Raw genomic sequence first — 20,073 nt, forward strand, 5'->3', positions numbered from 1 at the left:
GCCTGACGAGTCACGCACAGCCGGGGCTATTGTCTGCTGCTGCCCTCCCAGGAGAACGCCTCAAGAGCACACGGAGCCTGATTTACGTAAAGAAGTTCTTATATCGCGTGCAGTGCCTATCGATAGTTATTTAATAGAAAACATGAGCAGTGCCGTTCAGAGGTTGAAGTGCATCAAAAGTTTGGGAACTGTTATCCTCAATGGAAGGGGGAGGGTCGTGTGTGTTTGGGGCAGGGACAAAGAGTGGCTAAAAAGAGCAACGTATTAAGTCATTATTGTGTGTTTGCACCTTCATGTAAATACATATAATACACCTTAAATGAACAATAAATGCAAGTTAAAGTAACATTTGGAAAATACTTTTTTGGGGGGGGGGGGGGGGGGGGTTAGATATAGCACAAACTAGACCTGAAGGTGTCAGAGCGCTTTACATGAGCAGCAGTTACGTTACAGACGGTCACATTAATTTTGTTTTTTGTCAGGCACGGGGAGAGAAGTTGAGCGCTCCGCGGAGACTCGAACCGGGCTTCGAGGACGTCCACCCCAATCCTTGGGCCACATCCTCGCCCTTTCTTTTACTTTTTGAAAGGTTGTGATCACTGTAAATGCCTGTGCGTAATCAGTCCCAGAAATGAATCATTGGTACATCAGTGGGGACTAGTAAGGTGTATCTATAGTGCTACGGGGTACCGGCATGGGTATAGTGTTGGATGCTCCAAAGGATACTTTTTATTTTATCTGTTAAAATCATAAAAGAGTGGAACATACCACCATGAAATAGACCACATCATTTGTTGGATGTAACAGCAGAAAGCTCAGTGAATGAGAGGCATCAAAATCCAGGTCGGCGGCCACTCCGGGATGTGCAGGATTTTAATTGACTCTTTTTAAACCGCGCCTTTAATTACAGAGGCCACGTGCTTCGGAGAGGATTCCGAGTAAAGTTCTCGGGCCACTCACTTTTTGGACAAATCATTGGGCTTTCCTAAAAGCCGCTTTAACACCATGAACTCTGTCCACCTCACCCCTGCTCCACCTCAGAGTTGCGTCTCATCGCCCGTGCATTGGATCCATCCGCGCCTCGGTGGCTGGAGGCGCCTGGCCTCGCGCTCCTTTACAGGGGTGCCTCGGGGTGTCCAGTTGTTACCTAAGAGCCGGGACGTCTTTATATAACCGGCCGGGCTGGGACAGGACCTGCTGGCGGAGGATGCTCCGCCCCTCGCGGGTCTGTACTAGAGGCTGCGAGGAGGGGGAGGCGCGGCCAGACCGCAGCATCCCTCGGCCGGCGCCCGTCTGAAGCGAGGCGGCTTCACCACCTCAGACCCGGGGGAGTCGGACACCTGCCCCGCTCTGCAGCCCGAGGGAGGCCGGAGACACACAGCGCCAGCGCGGACCGGGTGAGTGCAGGAAGCGCCCCTCGCCCCGTGGTACATTCCGCGCACCTGTTACTGCTCCTGTCCTCAGCGCCCCTGCAAGTGCCGGGACCTGCAGCCGATGGGTTCAGTGGGTGACGGGACGAGGGTTGTCCAGATAAAAGCAAACGATTTCATAAAGTAAATAGTAATTCACGTGTTAATTATTTTCGGTATCACCATACATTTTTCGAGAGGTGCCAACCGCGAGAATCCGCCCACATTACTAAAAAAAAAACCGATGATATTTAATTTTGCTGTTATACTTATATGTGTGTGTATATGGCACATCATTATATGTTTTATCTGAAACTTCTCAAACTATAATTTTGATTTTATGTACAATATACTCCATGCTTTAGATAAAACAAACGCTTTATTGCTTCGAAACCGTTGAAGAAACGTATCAGTGTGCGGGCACCCCAAGGCACTGGAAGTCGGGTGCCGAATCTCGTTCACCAGACCCGGATTTTTTTAGAAAACTATTCCAAGCACGACAAACAATGCAGCCGTGAGAACTGCCTCACATTTCAATACATTGATAGCAATATTTAAATCCATTTGTCAGCCGAAACAAGTTTAACATTTTGGCCAACATCTGTGGGGCGGCTGGCAGACACCAATTTTTGACGTAAGGTCGCTTTTCGCTGTAAAAACCTAGCACAAGGAACATAAGTGGCGCGAGTAACAGCAACTGGTGCTCTGGTCATTCACATAATGCCCATGCATTCGTAGACATTTTTTCCCGTTAATGATGTGTAATTATGACCCAGGAATTTACGCATTTCTGAAATTGTGCAATTTATACTGGCACAATTTAAATTTCCCATAGGCCTAGCCCCAAGTAAGCACTGGCGCTCCCAGGTGAGAGGCTTCAGCAGGGCGATGACTTTGAAGTCAGAGACTACATGATTGCATGCTTGTCATGAGCTGTGCTACTTTTTGATTGGATGGCTTTACCGTCAGTCACTCTATTACAAAACATCTCACCTCACGCCAGCAAGAGTGAGAAGGAACCAAGCAAGAGGGTGCCAATTGTTGCAAATTCCACCAGCCTCTGCAGTGGTTGTTTGGCATTAAAAAGGGATATACCTTCACTCAATATCATGGGCACAGCCTCCAACTCCGGATCTTTAATCTACAAATCATTGCTGGTGTGTTAAAAATGATTATTTTACTGTTTCTCTTAGAAAATGAAGCCTACAATGCCCATAATTCAGCAGCTTGTCACAAAGAAGGCTAGGACTGGAAATCGGTGCTTAATTTGAGCCAGTGGTTTCAGATGAGGCCCAGGCGCCGTCATTTTTAGGGACTGGAGCTTGTTTCTTCTTCCGAGATTTTTAGCCCCAGCAAGAGGATGAAAAAAACACACACAGGGCAAAGAAAGTTGGAAATACAGCGATAAAGGGAGAAAACAGGAACCTGCAGGAGTGAGATACATGGGCAGGAAGTGTCTGGTGGTGGATTAAAGAGGCATGGGGTAGACTCAAGACTACGCAGCTTTAGAATTAGGCGTGCTAACATTCAATTGGGCTTAATAGCCTCACAGGTGATTAGCCTCGCTCTACAAATCCAATCTGACCGAATATCGCTGGCTTCTGATCAAAAGCTTGGACCCTGCCACTTATTCGTTTACAAATGAAACACTGGTGGAAACAGTCTCTGTGATGACATGGATTGAGGTGGCCCCCTAGCATCACCTTATACCTGTTCAGGGTGGCTATGTTTTCCTGTGAGGGGATAGGCGAGGGAATTTTTATATTGTTGTTGCAGTGAGTACATGGGAATTTGGCGATATCATTACGAGGGGATGGGCACCTTGGCACTGATGTCACTGTAGAATGGAAATCTTGATCCTGGTAGTAGAGTAACAAACAGCAGCAAAAAACAGGGAGGGGAGGGACAAGGAGCTGAATCTAGGTCCAGTGACTTGTGCTCCTGAAAACTAGGATCGTAGACCGTGGGAGTCACATTTCCTCTAAGAAAGAAGTAGGGTATTAAGTAGAAGGCTGTCGTCGTTATCAAATTATAATGTCCGGGGACAGTGTGTTCTAGTCTATGCCCTCACACACCCGAAGGATGTCAAGCTTCAACATTGGGCATTGCTCCTCGTTGGGCCGGTGCTGCAATGCCCTATGGTCCCCCAAAGGGTTGCTTTTTCAGAGATCTTTGTAGTGATCAAGCCATAAGCGTGTGTGCGGTTCTGAGTGGCAGTTGAGTCCTAGTGTAAGGTTAAAATATGGCTGATGGGGTGGCTAGTGAAATTTAATAGGAAATAACCCCTCTGTCATCAGTAAAAAACCTGGAGGTTGGGCTGCGTGAGGGTGATAATGGCCCCAGGTAGCTTGACAGGTGCCATACCCATAATGGGCAAGTTGAAGGGCAACATGTTTCGCACAGTTTAATGGTCTCAGGAGGAGATCCCTTGCGCTTCTTCAGGACCAATGTAAAAGTGCATTGAATGCCAGTGTGGTGTAATGGCTTCTCAATTTAGATGTAGTGCCACTTCTTGAATGAGAAGAAAAATGATCTGCAGCCACAAAGGAGACAAAGTAAAACGAGTAAATACAAGAAACCCTAACAGAAGGGTAACATTAAATAGGAGCCAAGTCCCCCATTGGTCAACCATGTGCTCGTGGTGCTTATCAACTACTGCTATTGTACAATAGGAGATTCCAGTGGTAAGCTGTCGTTATATATAATGTTTAAAAAGGCCGAACAAGTCAGCATGAAGTAATCTTATTTGTAGATCATGGCGTGATGTTGAAATACTGACACAGATAAATAAACACATAATATATCAAGTTCAGTCACAGTGCAAGCGCTTTTAAAATTACCAGCCACTGGGTAGAAGGGTTGGTATTATGGTAGGATAGCGCGGTATCCTGGGCCAAAAGATGTACAGTTATTCAAAGTTAAACCATTGCTTGCAAGACCTCTGGTCACTGTGCTCAAGAGCAAATATTTGGCTTGGCATACGCTTACCTATAATGATTGGAAAAAATGCCTCATGAGGTGCGGCTGAGGAAATCCTCGAGATCTGTAAGTAGTATTTGCGCACGCTATGGCCCTTGCGGACAGCCGCTCTCTGCACATCATGCATTGGCAATACCTAATACAATTACTTCTTTCACAGATCTTGAGGATTTCCTCAGCCTCACCCCATGGGGAATTGTCCCCGATCATAATAGGTAAGCAAATGCCATGCCAAACATTTGCTCTTGAGCACAGTGACCTGAGATCTTGCCATCAGTGGTTTAACCTTCAATAGCTATATGTCTTTTGGCTCACAATACCGTGCTATCCTACCATAATACCAACCCTTCTACCCCATGGCTGGTATTTTTAAAAGCGCTGGCACTGTGACTGAATTTCATATATCATGTGTTTATTTGTCTGTGTCGGTATTTCGACATCACACCATGATCCACAAATAAGACTACTTCATGCAGAATTGTTTGTTCGTCTTTTTAAACACTTTTAAACACTATGGGGCACATGCATCAATGTAGGCTTTTGCGATTCCTTAATTGCGATTATTAAGGAATCGAAAAAGCCTGTACACCTAGGAATCGCTTAAAAAATAGTGATTCCCAAACATTCCTTAATTGCGAGTCGTAAATTGCGAGTCGCAATTAAGGAATTGCTTCCCGTTAATTTCTATTGGCCTACAGGCCCATAGGAATTATTGGAAATTGCATGGCCAATTTGCGAGTACACAATAGGTAACTCGCAAATTGCGCATGCAATTTCAAGGGTGCAAGGCTGCCAAAAGGACACCCTGTTGCACCCCTGAAATTGATATGTGCACACCTGTTGCACACACACATGCCCCAGGGGCATGTGTGTGTGTAACATGCAAATTTGAAAAATGCACTTTTGTGCATTTTTCAAAGTTTTTGCTATTTACCACCTGGCATTATTTTTCGGTAAATAGCGGACCCTAATAGTGGTATCGCTATTTAAAATGGCATCTTGCATTGCATTTAAGGAATCGCAGTTTGGGATTCCTTAAATGCAATCGCAATATGCGATTTTTGCATTTGGGATGACGCATCACAAATGCACAAATACCGGTCATAAAGGGGCAGTTTCTTAGAATCTGCCTGTTTGCAACAAGTTTTTGCCTTGATGCCTCTGGCCCTAAATAACAACAACCTACCACTGGAATCCCCTATTGTACAATAGCAGCAGTTGATAAACACCACAAGCACATGGTTGGGCAATAGGGGGCCGTGGCTCCTATTTAACGTTACCCTTCTGTTCGGGTTTCTTCTATTTACTCATTTTACATTGTCTCCTTTGTCATTCCAGATAATTTTTCTTCTCATTCAATAAGTTGCTCTACATCTAAATTGAGAAGCCACTACACCACACTAGCACTCACTACACTTTTACATTGGTCCTGAAGAAGCGCAAGGGATCTCCCCCTGAGACAGCTCAACTTGGCGAAACATGTTGACCTTCAACATGCCCATTTTGGACATGACACTTGTCTAGCTACCGGGGGCCATTATCACCCTCCAGCAGCAAAACCTCCGGGTTTTTGCTGATTACAGAGGGGTTATTTCCTATTAAATTTCATTTCAATAGCCACCCCTCCAGCCATCTTTTAACCTCACACTAGGACACCACTGCCACTCAGACCCGCCCACACCCTTACGACTTTATCACTAAAAAGATCTTCGAATAAGTGACCCTTTGGTGGACCCGTAGGGTATTGCAGCACCAGCCAGACGAGGAGCAATACCCAATGATGAAGCTTGACATCCTTCGGGGTGTGTGAGGGCACCAAGACTAAGACACACTGTCCCCAGACATTATAATTTGAGAACAACGAAAGCCTTCTACTTTATACCCTACTTCTTCCTTAGAGGAACTGTGACTCCCATAGTCGACGATACCAAAGAGCAGCATCAGTGGATGGGGAGCTCAGTGGTGACGTCACTTTGAAGAGAAGAGATTGGAGGTCAGATGTTGCTGCTACTCTAGGGAGTAGGTTGGATCTATGATACAAGGGCCCTGTGACTAAGTGTTTGACTGCTAAAAAACAGGAAGCTAGGTGTTCGTAGCACTGCGAGGAGACCCTAGATTCACAAGTTTTCCCTTGACAGCATGGGCTAGACAATAGACATGAAATTGCGTATACCATAGCTGTGTCGTCTTCTGTACCTCTCTGAAGCAACGTAAACAGTCAATCCTGCCACTTGTGGGCAGTCGGAGCTCCCAAATCAAGACCCCTTGCCCCCATCAGAAATCCTGCTGTAGCATTTTATTGTGTTGTGGTCAGTCTCAGTGTCCGGAACATCAGGGTGAACAGAATCGAAGAAAGTATAGTACAAAGGCATAGGAAAGAATGGAGAGTAGATCGATAGAGAGCAGAGAGGAACATTAGTGAGATGGGAACAAGGGATAGAGGGTAAGGAATGCCAAGCGAATATGGCAATACAGAGGGAAGAAGGGAAATAGAGAAAGATATTGGGGAGCTGAAGATAAGTGAAACATTTTGTGGAGAGCCTAGAGGGATACATGTGAGAATGAAGAAATACAAGGAATAATAAATGGAACAGTGGTTAGAAATGGAATAGGGAAACGAAGAGTGTGGGGAGATACAAAAGAGAATGGAAAGATACAGGAGAGAAATTTAAGAGAAAAGTGCATGGGGAGAGTGTAGTGAAACCACATAATAGAAAGATAGAGGATAACATTTTCAGAAGGGAAGATGAACAGATACAGGGATTAGTGAATGAAGCACAAAATGTGGAGCATATCGAAATTGTCAAGAGACTGGATATATACAAGGAAGGCTATAGTGATATGGAGGAAATGGTAAGGAGAAGAAAGTGTTGCAATATGGGGAGAGTAAAGGTGGGAATTACTCTGATACAAGCTAATTCACAGATAAACGAAAGAATGGAGAAGTGGGAGACCGTGAACAGTTGAAGAATGGAGGGGAATAAAAGGGACTAGAGAGATCATAGAAAACAGAGGAAGGAGGAGGACTAGAAGCAGTGCAGAGTGGAAGCACAAGTGCGTGAGGGAGAGCAGGGAAGGGGAAAAGATAAAGTTGGAAATAGGGAGAAAGTTTTAGGTAGAATGTAGCAAGATACAGTGAAAGCGATCGGGGGAAAGAGTTGATGGCTGGATCTCTACAAAGAAGGGTATAGATATATGGGAAGAATGGAAAAATAGGGAAAAATGAAGAAATATAAGGTACAGGTGAGGATGAATGAAAGGGACCGGAGAAAACAGAGGGAGAGAGAAAAACTGTGGAGTTGGGAAAAATCAGTGGAAGGCTACAAGATGAGTGATGGAAGTGAATGGCAGAAGGTAGCATGTTAGTGGGTGTAACACAGTGAATTATTAATTTGGGTGGATGGAAGCCCACCACACGTAATAATGTCTCTAACCTGTTAGGTCCAGTCAAAAATTTCAATGATTTAAACGGAAGTTCAACTGCTGATAGTTTAGCACAAAGCAGAAAGGCATAACTTAGTGGAAATGTGTAAAGCATTTAGAAGTACCAAAACAGTTAAAAAGTCAAAATCACAACAAGCACCCAATAGAAAAGGGGGCACATTTCATAAACAAAGTGACACCAGAACAACAAAAATCTAAATAGGAGAACCAGAGATATGAAATGTAAAATATTTCAGAGAAAAAGCACCAAGAAAAAGTAAGGTGCCGATATAAGGTACTGCTAGTGTGTGACCGTGACCTAGGCACGATTTCAGGTCAACCACAATGAAGTGCGAGTTGTATACACCAAGCAAGTTTGCCCTTGATAAAGATTTTTTCTTCTAACTTAGTGTCTGAAATGAAAATAAAAATGCTTCAGCTGGGCAAGGTTGCAGACTGGATTTGAGGATGCCTTCTCAAAACCAGATAGCTGTTGGGTGAATTCCCACTCAGGCCATTGTTTTTTGAGAGGAAAGACTCACAGTGGGAAAAGTTCAGATTTCACACTCCGAAGTTCTCTTATTGATTAGATACTTTTCGTGCCTTCAATTGGTCAAGATTTCTTCATTCAGACTTAGTCTCTCTTTTGGAACTCCAATTTCTCCAGTGGGGGAAGGCTGCAGGCTATATCTGGAAAGGTCCCAACGAAGTCAGATATGCTTGCCACAAGGGTATTTTCAAGCAGCAAAAAGCTCAGAGCGGGAACAACTTGATTTTCTTGCTCATTGAGGTGAAGCCTTGGGGAGACTGAGTTGGGTGGTAGGGCCTAGTTCTCTGAAGGTCTGGAAGTCCACGCTTATTTAAAGGACCAACTTTTCAGAGATTGTTGGAGAAGTTCAGCTAGACACAGCCATACGTCCTAGAACCCAAGGGACAAAACTTAGGGGTTACTTTAGCATAGGCCACCAGCAGAATCCAGACCAGGTCCACCTTTAACCTTCTGGGGAAAAAGCCTTTTGGAGCTTGTTGTGTCCCTGTAGCCACACAGGCAATCAGCTAACTGAGTCTTGGAGTCTACTTCTTTGTCCTGGATACAGGTGGGAGAAGGGCAGCCTTTAAGGCATCCTCACTGGTCTGAAACAGCAGGTGTAATCATTCTTTTGCTCTTCCACAGGTCCAGAAAGTGTTCTGAGGAGGTGGTGCTGAGGTCCATTTTTAAACAATACAGTAGCCAGTGTGTGCAGGCGGCTCCTGAACACTACCTAATGAATGGGATAAAGTTCAGAGGGGCAATCCTATCCAAGTTTACAGCATATCCTGTTTGTCTTACTGCAACTTATCACTGAGTGCACTACTCTAAGGGTAATCCAAAATGGCATTGACCATCTCCCCTTAGAGGGAGATTGTGAGCCAGTCAGGTATGTGTTTAAGGAAATTAGCAGTACCGCCCTTCTAAGCTGCACCAAACTCATTCAGGAACAGTTCTTCTTCTCAATTATATGAAGCCAGACTGGATACCACGTGTCAGGCTGAATCAGAGATTCCCCCTCAAGTCTTTCCTTACACTAAGCTGTGAATGGGTGGCATCATCTCTGCTCCTTTCCAGTTGAAGAATATCCTGGAAACTCCCTGTTTGTCCTTTCTAAGTGGATGCCCCACACCCCACCCATGCTAACACCAGGCTTGAGCCATTGAAACTGCTCTGGGAGCACTTTCCACACCTCATTAAGGTCAATATATGACAGAGGCAGCTGCTGGCAGGCTAATGCCAATTAGCCTCGAGAAGATTCCAGCACAGAAAAGGTAATTTTCTGAAAGCTACTTTTCCTGAATATTCATTAAAAAAATCTAACTTAACCGATGAATTTAATTTTTAATAAATATAGTGGCTGATCCATTTCTCTAGCTTCTCCTAAACCTGAGATAGCAAAATTAATATATTAACTTGCAGTCTAGGTGTCCTCATTGGACATTTTACAAATATACGATTGAGGGAGGGTTCAAGGGGCAGTTTAACGACCAAAGCACAGTAATTATCCCCCTAGTAACTTATGAAAATACAACGAAAAACTGTGGGTATTAAGCAAAACTATGTGTGTGAAGGCTGGCTATGTGTCTGCTTCAGAAATTACTTTGAAGACAAACTACTGGACAAATATCCACTGTGAAAAATGTCCATCAGTTACACGATTCGTACCGCCCAGTACATCATTTGGTCTACTTCACAGTAGGTAGTCCATTGTCTATCTCCATGAATAGAGAGAGGAGACAGATGTCTGGTGATTGTTACTGTACTTGTAACTGAAAGCAGTGCATATGTGGTTAGTGAAAAGCAGTGAAAGTGTTCAGAGGAAAATTGGATGGTGCATGCAATATAACTTTATTCTGGAGCCATGCACCTCCAAAAATAAAATCAATAGAGTGCAAAAAAGTCAGATGATTCAAACAAATACCTTCTGACTGGGTAATCTGGTCGACATGTTTCTGCGGACTTATAACGGTCAAAATATGTACCTGCCGCATCCTCAGGACCCATAAACTTAATTGCTACCGCTTATATGTGAAAAAGAAATAAACATTTTTTAACAATAGGACATAAGTGAACAATAATGCTAAATGTCACTTGTTCACTTACAGTTTTCCTCCTTTGGTATGGTAGTCCGATTATAGATTCGCCAAAATGTCCACACATAGACAAAGAAATGATAACACCATCATTAGTAAGGGCTATAATTAGACATTGCTATAGTGTTAGCATATATGGTACAATGACCTTAGTATGCACTCCAATGCTCATAAGTAACATGGGACTCACCTCAATTTGAGAGGGGAAAATGCCTCGCCTCACCTGGCAAACAGCTCAGGAATCTGAAGCACCGCTCTGTGTTACAGAAAATATTTAAAAAGTTGTAACGAAAACACATGACCATTTATCAATATAAAACTCAATCCTAAAAGCACTCGTCTACTTGATACGTGTGCTTGGGGGGGACTATCTTGTGTCCAATTATTTCGATAGAACGCTGTTCAACAGCCCACTTCGCTCTTAATTACTGAAATATCTTCCATTTGTTATTTGTTTTCTCCTCACACGCTTACTCACGTTTTATTAAATAAAGGGACGTTTTTCACATTAGGCATGGATATAATGCCTATCGGTTAGGTAAACAACAATTCATTTATTGTGCGGAATACTCAGTTCAGAAGTGGAATGTCCGCGCAGGAGGCGTATATCTTTAGGATCTGTTCCTTGTAACTTGTTATGTCGAGTCACAAATTCATTCTATAATATACCGGACTTCCTGGTGTAATTGCTCCCAAGCTACATACGGAAGACTGGATGTTTAGCACGGTCATCACATAGCGTGATATCATGCGTAGACAGCGCGCTTACATTCTAGGGTTAATCTTAGTTTTTCTCTCTCCCATACACCCTTACCTCTCCGTCGGTACTTCTAACAGCCTGCCGGGCTGTTTGGGGAGGTGCCGCGGAGCGGGTGGGGTGCTTCCTTATTGTTTTTCACGCGACCATGATTGGACCGCCAGATTCTCAGTAAACTACCCTGGATCATGGGAAATGTAGTTTTCTTTAGTAAATCGTGCACTTCTCAGTAAACTACCCTAGATCATGGGAAATGTAATTTTCTTTAATAGATCGTGCACTTCCTTAATGCTTGAAGCGCAACCATGATTGGGCCAACAGTTCTGCACTAAACTACCATGACTCATGGGCAATGTAGTTTATAATTCATCGTGTACTATAGTAGACGATCTTACTGTTAAAATGACGTCTATTATGTACAAAAGGTATATTACATTTTCATATAAACCCACTGGATCACTCGTTAAATTAGAGGCGAATAAAGTGCTCGTTTCTTATATTAATTATTGCACATTTTCTACGTGGTCATGATGGGGTTAAACCTTTTTCTCCCACAATGTATCTAGCGTTCAGAAACCTCTAGTGAGGGTGCAGCGTGGATAATTAGATCTTCAGTCCACATTATCTTATTCAAAAACTTTAGGCGCGGGTGAACTGTGGTTTATTAAGTCTGATGTCTAAATTATCATGTCAAGGACATTCTAATGCATATTGGGATACGTAGTCAACATATGTACCCAAACCATTTTAACAGTGCATCTACATGTACTATGATTATTGAGACTCATTGGACAGCCAGAGCCTTCAGCAGTGAAAATAGCTTTTGGGGGTTGTCACTGCAGTGACATGGTACTATTATATTTCCACTTGTTTCACTTTTAAATGCCATGCACTCTACACTGCGCACTATTAGGCCTTATTAGTGTGACTTATTAAAATTTAAAAGGAAGTTCTTTACACTTCCAAAGGGTTATTTTGACAGGTTAGACTGCAGGTTTACGCTGTAATTGTCTGGCCACATTGGTAGGCCAGAAGTAAAATTTTCCTGGTCACACTACTGGTTGGCACAATAAGTGCTGCAGTCCACAGGGGTAATTTACCTTTACATGCCATGTGTGTGTGTTTTACACCATCTACTACAACCTTATAGGAGAGTTAGATATGCCGATCCGGGATTAGCCAATTTGTACATGTTTTATGGGGTAAAGCACATTCTGTGGGCACTGGAAAGCAGGGCCTCAGTGTTTAATCTAAATCCCAGCAATATAATGCAGCCAAAAATTGAGGAGGCCACAAAAAAAGAACATTTTCTCACAGCAGGGAAAAGGAAGTGAGAATGGGGTTGTAGATATTCATGGAGACAGATGGAGTGAAGGCCTACCGATGGCAGGGACAAAGCTATCAAGAGTGCAGCAGGTGCATTGGCACCAGGGTGCAGTGTGTAAGGGGCTTACCACACTCAAATTATGACTATTATTTACTACCTGACCAAGGGCCAGTTTCTGTACGTGCCATAGGCCCCATTGTATTCTTGTAAATCCACTGATCCATGTGCCTATAGGCATTGTGTAATGGCACCTGCAGCCATGACTCGAGTCCTGACCGTTGGGGATGATAATCAGCACTATTAACAATCAATCAATCAATCAGTACATCTGTAGAGCGCACTACTTACCCGTGAGGGTCTCAAGGCGCTAGGGGGGATGTAGGGGGGCAGGGGTGCTGCTACTGCTCGAACAACCAGGTCTTGAGGAGTCTCCTGAAGGCCAGCAGGTCCTGGGTCTGTTTAGGCGGATGAGGAGGGTGTTCCAGGTTTTTGCGACGAGGTGGGAGAACGATCTGCCGCCGGTGGGCGCTCGACGGATGCGGGGGATGGTGGTGGGGGCGAGGTCAGCAGAGCAAAGCTGGTGGTTCGGGGTGTAGAAGGTGAGTCGTTCGTTGAGGTAGGCTGGTCCGGTGTTGTGGAGAGCTTTGTGAGCGTGCGTGAGGAGCTTGCAGGTGATCCTCTTGTTGACGGGGAGCCAGTGCAGGTCTCTCAGGTAAGCTGTGATGTCGCTGTGGTGGGGGTTGTCGAGGATGAGGCAAGCAGAGGTGTTCTGTATGCGTTGTAGTAGTTTCTGAAGTTTAGCTGAGGTTCCTGCGTAGAGTGCATTGCCGTAGTCCAGTCTGCTGCTGATGAGGGCCTGGTTGACTGTCCTTCTGGTACCGGTGGGGATCCATCTGTAGATCTTGCGGAGCATGCAGAGGGTGTTGAAGCAGGAGGAGGAGACGGCGTTCATTTGCTGGGTCATTGACAGTGCGGAGTCCAGGATGACTCCCAGGTTGCGTGCGTGGTCAGTGGGTGTCGGTGCAGCTCCCAGTGCGGCCGGCCACCATGTGTGCCCAGGCGGATGGGGTTTATCAGATGATGAGGACCTCCGCCTTGTCAGAGTTCAGTTTCAGGCGGCTGTTCATCATCCATTCGGCGATGGCCTTCATTCCTTCGTGGAGGTTGGATTTGGCGGTGGTGGGGGTCTTGGCGAGGGAGAGGACCAGCTGGGTGTTGTACAATAAACGCTTCAAGTGAGTGAAACAGAGCTCTTATTTGTAAGTAAGCTGCCCTCGGGGCCATTAATAGCACAGCTCCTGTATTGTATGACTAAATATCAATTTGCTGCACCTTTCTCAGCATAATCAAGTCATCTACAGCATAATTTGTTGATGTTAACAAACAATTTTAAGTCAATCGGATTACGCTATTAAAATGTTTTTTGAACACATGGTGTATTGCAGCACTAGACATTTTCCTAGAGTCAAATGTTAGCCTTTAGCTGATGATTAGTGTAATTAGCCATTTAAAAAAGAGATGACAATGCTGGCAGGGTAGTGTAAGTATTCCCATTTCAGGGACTGGGGCCAAGGCTTTTATCTGCCACAGGAAAAAAAACTTGAATTCTTAATTTCAATCTTAACTGGGTGTATAGAATGATTGCTCCATGTAATTATATCTTTTATTACACTTTTACAACAAATTCATGTGCACATCACGTAGTTCTCAAAGGTGCTATTTTAAGAGGTCATTTAACAAGAATCACAAACATGTGGAATATGTCTTTTTAAGGTCCTACGTCTTGATTCCTAAAGTACTTTCTTGAGAGACACGTACATAATGAATATGAAATATACTATGTTATAATGCAGTGCTAATAGAAAGAGGTGCCATTTATTGCAGCCTAAGTTGCACTCACTTGGTGTATAATTTAGTCAACATTGCTTCATAATTTTGTCTTCCACTGCCGCATAATTCCAGTGACTGAGGGTATATTCTAACACCTAGAGTCAAATACAGTTACCAAATCAGAAACTAGGTAGATGGGCCCTGTACTAAGGGCATTGAGCTAGGCTGTGTCTTAATACCCTTAATTTTCAGCTTCTACCTCTGTGACCTAAATGTGAGGTTACTACATAGCTCTGTGACCCAGTCCTTGGTTTTTGGTTAATAACCAGTGGCGGCTGTTGTCTTTGAAAGTGGTGAGGCCTAAAGGTGAATACTTTTGCTCATACAGCTATGAACAGAAGGTGCCCTGATCACCTCGGTATTGTGATTTTCTTTCTGCACCTTATTGAGAGTACTGTTGTGACATTTTGCCTTGACGATCTTCTTATATTGTAGGATTCAGCCCTTGTTTAGCTTCAAACTGTTACGCTCCTGAGGTTAAATCCTCCTGCCTCGCTTTGCCTGCACGTAAAGATGTGTTTGGGGGGGAAAAATAAGCCCAAAGCAACCCAGCCAATCCAGGCATTGTTCTTATACTGCTTATTCTACTAAGCAGCATAAGAGCAGTACTAGGATTGGCTGGGGCATGAAACACAACGCTCCATAGAAAAACTATGGGGCTGTGTCTTTGCTCACCCAGCTCCATGGTAGCCTTGAATGTGGAAATATGAACTGGCAGTTCACGCTGGCCACAGCAAAAATACCAGCCAATCTGCCATGCGCAGCTCAGTTAACAGCCTCAGCTGCTCGTCCCTCCCACCTACTGCTTTCCATTCGAGAAAGAACTCCACAGTCCTGCCCCATAAGAAAGTAAAATTAATGGAGGTAAGGGGGAATTTAAATTGACAATAAAATGAGTATGGGAGGTAGTGGCTCGCAGTAGGGGGTCAACGCCCCTGCACCCCTATGAATAACCCGTCCCTATTAATAACATACGGCATTCTGAGAGTTTGATTCTGGTTCACTGCAGCTGATCTAAATTAACTAAAACATCTGAAAACAATGATTTGTAAAAGAAAATACCAGGACGGGAGAATTGCGTTGATGGACCCATAGTGACTCCAACCATGAATGCGTAAATGACAGTCTAATCAATGGTTGGCTGCATTCCTCAAGTATGGCCCATGTCTTCTTTGGTGCATTTGCTATGCCCAATCTTTAGAGCTTGCAGACAAAATGGAGGCAATGTGTTGTGCGGAGACATGGGGAGAGTAAATCCCTCTGTGCAAACACATTTACAGGGTGTAAAAGAAAAATAAACAAGTAAAGGTGTTGGATGGACTGCCTGTAAAAGTCCCAGCCATGGCTATCGATCAGGGCTGCATTTTAGTCTATCATGTTCTTTTGTCCTCTGTGCCACGCTGTGCACTCAATGGATATCGGTCTCGGTCCTGCTCCGATAGGAACTATCCTGCATGAAATACCAGACCACACACCTTAAACTGGAATCCTATGGCACAGCAGACACCAGATCCAAATCAAATGTACCTGTTGTGTTTTATTGCGTCTCATTAAAACAAAGATGGCAGATGGAATTGCCTTTATGCATTTATTAGAATCGAAACTTTTTTTCATGTCAGCAAGGGATATTCGATCTTCCATTCCCAGACTGGAGGCCCAAAAGTTATAGTACATCTACTGCAATTTTTGGTACAGGTACCCATTCTTTGTAACAAAGAAAATTCCTCAAAGTGTACTCATGTGACTGATTTGATGTTTTTAAAATCTCCTGCAGCTTCCAGCTGCAACTTACATACCCTTGCAGTCCTAAAGTTTCCAGACACCATTATCAGTCTGTGAATTATCTGCACTGCACCTAAGATTATCTGTACCCACCACCACATGATCCATACAACACATTGGTACCAAGTGAGGGAAGAAAACAAAGCAGGAGGAAGGGCTTCTGAAAGAGGTCTAAAAACATCAAGATTTGTTTCATGACATTGTAAACATTGCACCTCAAACAAATTGTAATCCATTTGAAATCAAATTAACAAGGTAGGTCTAGTGGCATAAAAGAAGACTTGTTCTGGTGAGAAAAACCTACTACTTGCATCTGAGGCCTTCACAGCTGATGCCCTGTGTTGAGCCAGTCCTATGCGGTCTTGGGAAATCATGGCAAGTGGGAAACCCTTGTAGCTTGTCCCTGGAACTCCAGGAACCAGATGATACTGCAAGCTCCCTGAATGCCACAACATCCTTTTTTGGTCACCCTTATCAAACAGTGCAAGTTCTCTGTTGGCGAGAGGGCCTGTTGTCACCTTATAGTGGGCTTAGGCCCCGCCCATTGCTTACCATAAGTTGACTTTACTGTTACTCCCATTGGCTTTCTTTCATTTGTTTCCTTGTGTGGGCTTTCTTTCCCCACTTTGTATATGTCCCTTATGGGGAGCATGGATGCATTGCCTTCCACTGCTTGCTTTACAAGCACTACTTTTTTTTTTCTTTTGGTTTAAGGACCGATGAGAGTGAATATGGTTTCTAGCTGTTTCCTTCATGTAATTTCCTCCCCACGCTGCACTTTGTGTTGCTGTCTGTCACCCATGTACTTACCCTCTCTCCCTCCTGTTGCTCTGGCCCACCTGTACTCCCCACGTGTTGGGTTGTTGCCCCTGTGCCTCTCCCTTACCTGTTCTAAACTGCTTTCTCACATCCATTGTTTCTCCGCCCAACACTCACCTACCATGATGCTTCCACCCCACCTGTGGCCTCCATGTTGCTTCCAACCACCCACCCTCTCGTTGCTGGGTACCCCCACTGAGTCCTTTGTGATGCTTCTCCCACCTTCATTCTTCACTATACTTTCCACAGCCATGCCCTCATTATTGCGCCACCCTACCTTTGCTTAAAAAACACTTTGGCTCTACTTATATTTTTTTAATGGATTCAACTTGGTAAATTAAAAAGAAGAAGCTTGTTTCATGTAGTATTAGAGTACATGCATGGTGCAGGAACCTACAAAATGATGCGGCAGCCTCATTATAGCGTCTTCTTTTTTATCTTTAGCATATAAAAATATTGGCTATGCCAGTAGTCCTCAAAGATGAGACTGGTTGAGTTTGTCAATGCTTGTTTGACTTTGACACCCAGAGGCTGGTGATTGCAAAAATTCTAGGCTTACTCTTTTATGGTGTGTGAGGTTAAATACTTATATACAATTAAGCATAAAGTGTCACATTATAATGTTACACAGTTTTATAACCAGTAAAATACTTTAATGCGCAATAAAGTTTCACTAATGTGGTATATATGCATTTTCTTAGCTATGCTATTAGTTACATTTTAACCTCCGCACTGATGATAACCTAACTGTACTATGTATACTAGGGGATCCCATATATATATCAGGTGTGTTAGAAATGGGGGTCTCTAGTTGGCAGAGGTAGGTACCTATGTCCTAATTGGGACCCTTGCTTCTAGTCAGGGTAAGGGGGATACACACTTTACATAACCCCTGCTCACCCCCTTGGTAGCTTGGCATGAGCAGACAGGCTTATTCCGAAGGCAATGTGTAAAGTATTTGTACCAACACACACAGTAACACAGTGATAACCCCACAAATGGACACCACAACAGTTTAGAAAAAGAATGTCTTTTTTATCTAAAGTCAAAATCCAACATACAAGTATTAATAAAATGATTTAAAAAAGGTTTTAGCAACTGAGTCCATAGAAAACTATGGATGCCTGATTTTTTACAAAGTACCTGTTGTTGCGACAAAATTCACCAAGCCAAACAGCCGCTGTGATGGGAAGCGTAGAAAAACAAAGAGGCGCGTTGATTCCTGAGACCTTCGTGGATGCGATGCGGCGGTTCTGCTGGGCACAGGGAAGCATAGCATCCGGTCCGGTCTGTAGAGGGAAGCAATGCGTTGATTCTGAGACGACTCCGATCTATGGGTGATGCGTTGGGGAAAACCTGCCTCACAGGGCTGATGCGTGGAAATCCAGGATGCGTCAGCGTTGAGCGGAGCTTAGTCGAATTCTTCAGCTATGATCCCTGCATGCATCGATTTTTGCAGCAGCAACAGGCGCTGCGTCTGTTTCAGCAGCCTTACAGCAATGCGTGGACTTTGTTCATACACCACAGAGTTGCGTCCGAAAACTCGCAAGAAGAGCGGTGCATCAATTTTCTTGTTGTTGTGTTGCTTTCCAGCTCCCAGCAGCAGAAACAACCTCCAGAGACCCCACACAGTCACAGGCACTTCTTGACAGGTCAGAACTCCGAGCAAGGAAGTTCAGGGGAGCTGGGGATGAAGTCTTTGTGTTCCTGAGACTTCAAAACAGGAGACTTTTACAAGCAGGGGACCCAGCACACAGCAAAGTCCTTCTCCTTTCCTTGGCAGAAACAGCAACTTCAAGCCAACCCCAGAAAAAACAACAAAGGGGTAGTACTTCTCCTCAGTTTCTACAGCGCTTCTCCTTGGCAAAGTTTTCCTTGAGTCAAGAAGTAGACTAAAGTTCAGGGGTTTTAGGTCTAATACTTATACCCCAAAATGTATTTGTTCTCTTTGTGCAGAGAAGCCCTCTGCTCAGTCAAAACCAGTTCTGGGGGGCACTTTGCAAGGACACAACAGCCTCCATTGCCAGTGTGAGCCCTGGCTCCAGACACACCACAGGGGGGCAGAGCCATCATTGTGGAAGGCAAGCACAGCCCTATTCAGGTGCAGGTGCTACCCCTCCCACCACTCCAAATGCAGACCAGGCCTATTCAGCCTAGCGCAGACTCGTCCAGACTCTCTGGAGCCACTGCACACCCCCAGCCCCTGTCACTCCAAAGCCAGACAGTCAATACAGAGGCACACTGGGTGGCTTTCTAAAAGTGGTATTTTCAAATACAGAATATAAAAATCACCCTCTCTAAAAGATGCATTTTAACATTCTGGGTTCAGGCATAACCTTTATTTTCCTATCTGGTTCCCAGTGGCAGTTATGCTTATATGATGTTATAAGCAAACTACCCATTCTATTAAGAAAGTGAGTTGGGGTGGAAGAAGTTTCCTGGTAGGTACTGTTAAAACTTGAAACATGCTTCCATGTGGCATAAAGAACAGTCCAGCACTGCTAGCTTTCATGAGGGCATTAAAAACTTAGCTTTTTATCAACTAACTTCGCATATATATTCCTGTTGGCAACCTCGCTGAACCACATGTTACCAGTGCCTAGACGCCCATGGGCAGTTGTGCACTTTATAAATGATCAAATCAAATCAAAATCTATGGGAACAGATAGCCCTACAACAGTAAAGAACGAAATTGGAAGTCTTTTACTATCAGGGTATGCCACACACATCGGGGCATGTCCTACCTTTCACATGCACTGCACCCTTCCCACAGGGGTACCTTGGGCCTACCTTAGGGGTGACTAACATGTAAGAAATGGGAAGGCTAGGGCCTGGCAAAGTGGGTGCACTTGTCAGGTCGACATGGCAGTTAACAAACTGCGCACAGGCACTGCAGCTGGAGGTCTGAGTTACCTTTTCAGCGCTACTCATGTGGGTGGCACAATCAGTGCTGCAGGCCCACTAGCAGCAATTGATTTACAGGCCCTGGCACACTCAGTACACTTTACTAGGGGCTTACCAGTAAATAAAATAGGCCAATTATGGATAACAAATCATGTTCA

The 20,073-nt window shown here is 44.3% G+C and overlaps 1 protein-coding gene across 1 annotated transcript in view; it reads left to right on the top strand.

Annotated features, from left to right (window-relative positions):
• The first annotated feature begins 1,265 nt into the window (after window positions 1-1,265).
• The window catches only part of LOC144818604 (broad substrate specificity ATP-binding cassette transporter ABCG2-like), a 413,780-nt gene continuing 394,972 nt past the window's right edge, over window positions 1,266-20,073 (top strand). The window contains exon 1 of the mRNA XM_078676198.1: window positions 1,266-1,397. The gene's annotated coding sequence lies outside the window, so the exon portion shown is untranslated. The remainder of the gene's footprint in view (window positions 1,398-20,073) is intronic.

This window comes from Lissotriton helveticus, chromosome 2_1, assembly GCF_964261635.1.
Source record: "Lissotriton helveticus chromosome 2_1, aLisHel1.1, whole genome shotgun sequence".
In the NCBI taxonomy this organism is placed as follows: domain Eukaryota; kingdom Metazoa; phylum Chordata; class Amphibia; order Caudata; family Salamandridae; genus Lissotriton; species Lissotriton helveticus.